This window comes from Electrophorus electricus, chromosome 22 (assembly GCF_013358815.1).
Source record: "Electrophorus electricus isolate fEleEle1 chromosome 22, fEleEle1.pri, whole genome shotgun sequence".
Taxonomy (NCBI): Eukaryota; Metazoa; Chordata; class Actinopteri; order Gymnotiformes; family Gymnotidae; genus Electrophorus; species Electrophorus electricus.
Window position 1 is genome coordinate 1,871,545 of NC_049556.1, and position 6,516 is coordinate 1,878,060.

Sequence of the window (6,516 nt, forward strand, 5' to 3'; positions counted from 1 at the left end):
GAAAGAACTCAAGGCACTGGGTAAACATTACTGTTCAAACAGTAGCTGAATTACCTAAGCATTAACTTGTATTTAGTAAAATCATGATTGATTCAGTTATGACTCATCAATTAATCATTAACATCTCTGCCAACGGACAGACTTCCGCAGAGCTATATTCCTTCACATTTTAGTCATTTAGCTCTGATTACATTAAGCTCTGAGAGGTCTTCTATTACTAGAAGACAAGAAGAGCCCACCTTTCTTTGATTATTCCAGTGAAGCCAACATAAGACAGACGTGTTATTGAGTCATGAAAGTGAGGTAATTCCAAATTATCATGCATTTTCAAAGTAAACGATGAAAAAAACCCAATCATCTTTATTTATATAGCACTTTTCATTTTGAATGTTCATCCAATATTTTAAAAAATGCAGTACATAGATAATGTTTAAATAAGTAATATTATTATTCTAAAGGTTATACTAACAGTCTAACAGAACCAGTGCAGCAGGTTTTTTATTTCTACTTATTATAAACCACTGTAACATGGTTTAATTATTGTAAACCACTGTAACATATGTAACATATGCCACTATTAACTGTTACAGTAAATAACTGGAACTATTAATAGTGGCATAAAATGAAAAAGATCATTATTTATGTGAAAACAGAGCAACTAAGGATGTGTTCATATTTGGCAGTTTTGGTTTGTGTAAAATGAACCCTGGTGCAATTAACTGTTAAGTTATTGAATGTATTTTGGCAGAGAGTAGCCCACTATTCAGCAAGCTTATATCTTACCCACCTGTCTTGCATCATTTCTGTAAGGAATTTCACATAAATTTGTTGACTCTATATCGCAAGGTTAATACTATGCCCTTTCAAAAGATAGCAGCTGACCAAACTGCCTTTCACTTGTTATTTACTTGTAGTAATGGGTTGGTTTACAAAAACAAACATCTAAAATATCTAAACATATATGCCTTTCAAGATCAGCGGGTAGCAAAAGTGGCAAAATGTTTGTTTGAAGACCACATTATTTTAATTAATTACGGATTGCCTATATTGTTGACATTCAAAATCTTGTTGTTTTGTTTTCTAGACTTGAAATAACAGGACATTTCTTTTCATGAGAGAGGAAGTATTGTAAAAATGCAATTTGTTACAATAAATGTGAATGTACATTTTATTTTATTTATTTGGGGGACATTGACCGTTTATGCAATGCTTTGCTATAAAGGTTATATTCATGTTAATATTTGTTGGAGAGAGTGAAGATTGAGTCCTGTTGTATGGGGCTCTCTGTGCAGATTAGTTGAGTCTGGAAAGGTAAAAATAAGAGGCAAGTGAGGGTGACAGCTGTTGTGTTTGGAAAATATTGAAGTCTTAAAAAAACAATAGTTTGATGTTAATTCATCCCCACTCATGCTACCTATATAAGTCCCAAAGATGACACTAGCAAGTAGAGCATCCTGTGGTAATTCTTATAATGAGCATTAGTGGGTGTGTACATGCACATATTCTGATTGTCCCCACTTGTGCCACTGTGTGTAGTTGTCCTTAAAAAGCCTTGTGGGCTGGGAATCTTGAATTGAAGGATGTCAGTCATGTGCACATAGAATTTCACCCTGATGAGTCGAATAGTTGGTTTTTGGGTAGTGCCTTATTTGTTTTATTTAAACTTTGCTGGATGTTTAATATAATTCTCTACATTAATATCATACATACATACATTTTTAAAACTACACTATGCTTGAATCTAAACTGACTTATGTTTGTAAAGTTACTATATGTTCTGTGTTTTTGTATGTTATGTGAAGAGACCTTGAACATGGGAACGGACCTATACAAGTTAAACTGATGATGATGATGATGATGATGATGATGATGATGATGATGATGATGATGATGATGATGGTGGTGGTGGTGATTACATCATTTCTATTTGGAGGATGGTGTTAAGCACCATTTAGTGGATGTGCCCTGAATGATGTACTGGAGTATGAAATTTTAAAAATCCTTTCATATGTTCACACTTTCCCCCCCAGACTAGCTGTCTGTAACCTCACAGAAATATCAGGAGAAACTTTAGCTTTGTCTCTACAATCACCCAGTTCATTGCTAAAAGAGCTGGAGCTTTGTAACAACATGACTTACATGATTCAGGAATAAAAATGCTTTCCTATGGATTAAAGAACTTGCACTGCAAGCTAGAAATACTCAGGTGAGCCTTCTTTTAACATTTTTTTTTAAAGCCTTTAAACTATGGTTGCAAAGCATTTAAGTTTTGTGTTCAAAATAAAAATATTTTGTCTGTATAGACATTTTAAAAATAATAATTATGATCTTAGTTACGTATATTTATGATTGCATTCTCATGCTCTCATTTCCTTCCTCTCTTTAGACTGAGTGGCTGCTTAGTCACAGAGGTTGGCTGTTCTTGTCTGACTTCTGCCTTGAGTTCCAACCACTCACGTTTGAGAGTACTGGATCTGAGCTATAATCACCCAGGACTCCAAGATGCTGAATTGCTAACTACTGGAGTAGATGATCCACACAGCACATTGGAGTCTATTAGGTATGTAGGGCATATTGTGTATAATCTCATAGCCGTCTTGTCTTCTTTCAGAATCCCGTCAGTCATTACTCAGCCAGCCCACACTGTTCAGCCTGGATTAAGTACTACCTCTACACACCCCTGTCACCTCCTTATATAAGTCTAGTCCTTCTGTTGCTCCATGTGAAGTATTGTTCACCTACCACCTTCATACTGAGCGTTTCTTAGTGCTTCTGTAGCCTCCGGTTCTTCTCTCTTTCTGCCCATTTCTTTCACTGCAGATTTTGGATTTTGTACTTCTGCTCTCGTCTCATGGTTTTTGACCCCATCCTGAGCTCCCTGTTTTGTTTTTGTCTTTGTGTTTGTTTCTGGATTGTGTGCGGATGAGTGCAGATGAGTCTCTGGCGAACGAACTGAATACATTCTTCGCTCGCTTCGAGGCTACATCTAGTAGCGCTAATGCTAACAGCACTAATGCTAGCAGCACTAGTGCTAATGGTACTATCGACGCAGCCAATGGCACATGCGCAGGGCCCACCATAGAACAGCGCCCTCTCATCATCACAGAGAGTGACGTGAGAAGAGTGTTTAAAAGGGTGAATACCAGGAAGGCGATGGGACCAGACGGTATCTGCGGGAGGGTCCTCAAAGCAGATCAGCTAACCCCGATATTCACCGACATCTTCAATCTCTCCCTGACGCTCGGTATCGTCCCGTCCAGCTTCAAGCGATCCACCATCGTCCCCGTCACGAAGAAACCTCGACCCTCCGACCTCAATGACTACCGCCCTGTTGGCCTCACATCAGTCGTGATGAAGTGCTTTGAAAAGCTAGTCAGAGACTTCATCACATCTTCACTGCCAGCCTCCATGGACCCACTGCAGTTTGCATACCACCACAACCGCTCCACTGACGATGCGATTGCACATCTGCTCCACACTACACTGACTCACCTGGACGAAGGGAGGGGAAATTATGTTAAAATGCTGTTTGTTGACTACAGTTCAGCATTTAACACTATCATCCCCTCCCTACTCACTACTAATTTGGGGGATCTAGGACTGCATACGTCCCTGTGTGACTGGATCTCCAACTTCCTAACGGACAGACCACAATCAGTGCAGGTGGGCAACTGTCTCATCCACCCTCACCCTCAGCACTGGAGCTCCTCAGGGTTGTGTCCTAAGCCCCCTGCTCTACTCACTGTACACCTATGCACAGCCACTTCCAGCTCCACCATCATTGTCAAGTTTGCTGACAATACTGTTGTCATGGGCCTGATCTCGGACAACGACAAGAGGGCCTACCTGGAGGAGATTAAACACCTGGAAAACTGGTGCCAGAAAAATAATCTCCTCCTAAACGTCAGTAAGACAAAGGAGCTGATCGTGGATTGCAGCAAGAAGCAGGAGCGGCACTACCAACCCGTGAGGATCATTGGAACCACGGTGGAGAGAGTAGATAATTTCAGGTACCTTGGTGTTCACATCTCGCAGGACCTGTCCTGGTCCCACCATACCATCTCTCTGGCAAAGAAGGCTCGTCAGCGTCTTTACCACCTCAGATGCCTAAGAGACTTTAGACTGCCCTCCAAGGTACTGCGGAACTTCTACACCTGCACTATGGAGAGCATCCTCACGGGGAACATCACAGTCTGGTTTGGGAATAGCACCAAGCAGGACAGACAAGCACTCCAAAGGGTAGTGCATTCAGCAGAGCGCATCACTCACACTTCCTGACCTGCAGACCATCTACTACAAGCGGTGCCAGACCAAGGCCAGGAGGATTGTGAAGGACCCCACCCATCCCAACAATAGACTCTTCTCTCTGTTGAGGTTAGGGAGGCACTTTCGCTCCCTGAAGACCAAGACAGAGAGACTGAAGAGGAGCTTCTTCGCACAGGCCATTCGGGCCCTGAATCAGGGAAACTGACTTTTTTGTCTTGTTGGTGATCCAAAAAAGAGGGAAATATTCTGCCTCTTGATTTTTCAGTTTATTTTCTCCCAAATGGTAATTGCTCCAAAATGTGCTTTAACCGAGTACTACCTGAAGGGTCTGAATATATAAAATGAATTTCTCCATTTTTTAAATTTTAATAAATATACAAAACAAAGTCTGTTTTTGCTTTGTGATTGTAGCATATTATGCATATGTTGATTAAAAAAATTAAATGACACCATTTTAAGAGTCTGAAACATAACAAAATGTGGAAAATATTTACATATGCAGCATTTGGGAGATACCTATGGCCAGTTAGACTTACAGAAGTGCTTTGTAGTCTCCATCAAAAATATAACCTGATGTGAGAATAGCTGGGCCAGTGTCCTAAAGTGAGAATATAGGCCCGTGTTAAGAATACCACTAGCAAGTTTTCTTTTTTTTTTTAACTATTTTACTATTTAAAAAGTCAAATATTATTAGTAATGGTTCATTAGTGATGTAATTCATTATGCCTGCTGAAATATATACTGATTATAAGTATTATTTGTCACAGAATCAAACCTTTATTTATTTATTTTTAAAACAAAGAATCAGTTGAGTGTGGTGTAGAGAGAAACAAGCTTGAATTTTATGACTCACAAAAGGTGAGCTTGCTAATAGCTTTTGAATATTGCAAGAAAAGTTATTAATATATATATTATGGCCTACAAGTGGTGTGTGTGTCTTTTAGAATGGATCATGGTGGAGAATTCAGGATTAAACCAGGACTAAAGAAATGTAAGTTTACACACACATGCACACACTCACTCACTCTCACTCTTTTTCTTATGTTGATGTTTTCAACTCAAATCTCTGTTATTGTATACAGACGCCTGTAATCTCACACTGGACCCAAACACAGCACACGCATATCTCTCTCTTTCTGAGGGGAACAGAAAGGTGACATGTCAGAGAGAGCAGCAATTGTACCCTGATCATCCAGACAGATTCGACTGCAGGTTTCAGTTGCTAAGCAAAGAGGGCACATCTGGACGCCCTTACTGGGAGACTGAATGGAGTGGAGACACCGATATAGCAGCAACATATAAAGGGATCAGCAAAAAAGGAAGGAGTCGCAAATGTAGGTTTGGATACAACACACAGTCCTGGAGAATAAGCTGCTACAGCAGCAGTTATTCTGCCTGTCACAATGATAAGAGCATTGAAATACCGGCTCCCCCTTCACGCTCCCACAGAGTAGGGGTGTATCTGGACTGGCCAGCTGGCACTCTGTCCTTCTACAATATCTCTGCTGATGCACACACACTGACCCACATATACACGTTCCACTCCCGGTTTACTGAGCGCCTTTACGCGGGGTTTGGTTTTACGTTTGACTCCGTAGTGTGCTTGTGTCCAATGGAATAAGCAGGCGCAACTCAGATTTTTGGCAAATATTTCTTTTTGAATTCCCTTTGTCTCACATACACAGAAAAGAACGAGGAAATGTCGCAGATTATTACTTTGATAACTGATTGCTCTGGCATGAGTAATGGTATGTGGTCAAAACATGGTTTGCACTGAGCCATTTCTGTGACCAAAAACAGAATCTTCTTACAAGCCTAAAGCTTTAGTTCATTGACCAACTTCATTATGCTTGTGGCTCTTAAATTGGTCAAAAAGACCAAATTTGTTCTACTAAAGGAAGGACTGCCAAATTCTACAGCATTTGGGGAATATAGAAAAAAGTCAGTTGATTTTCCTAAATTGAACACTTGCACATCTTTAGTTGTTTTTTTTAATGTATGTATGGTTTATTACTTGTTTGTACACATATATGAAATTTAATCATAGTTGTGTTTTTGTAATTTCGTGAAAAATTCTATAGGAGCTATACATGTTTTTATGATTTCCAAATTGCAGTTTAAATGATTTATCTTATGTGAAAAGGCCCTGAACAGTGAGCTGGTTGTAATGTTATACTCATAAAATCTTTGTATTTTTATCTTTTTTTTTTCCTTTTTCATGCAAAATAAATGAGTTTTATTTTTATGGCA

At 39.5% G+C, this 6,516-nt stretch overlaps 1 pseudogene; it reads left to right on the forward strand.

Moving 5' to 3' along the window:
- The window catches only part of LOC113568713, a 63,106-nt pseudogene extending 57,219 nt beyond the window's left edge, over positions 1-5,887 (forward strand).
- Positions 5,888-6,516: the final 629 nt, after the last annotated feature.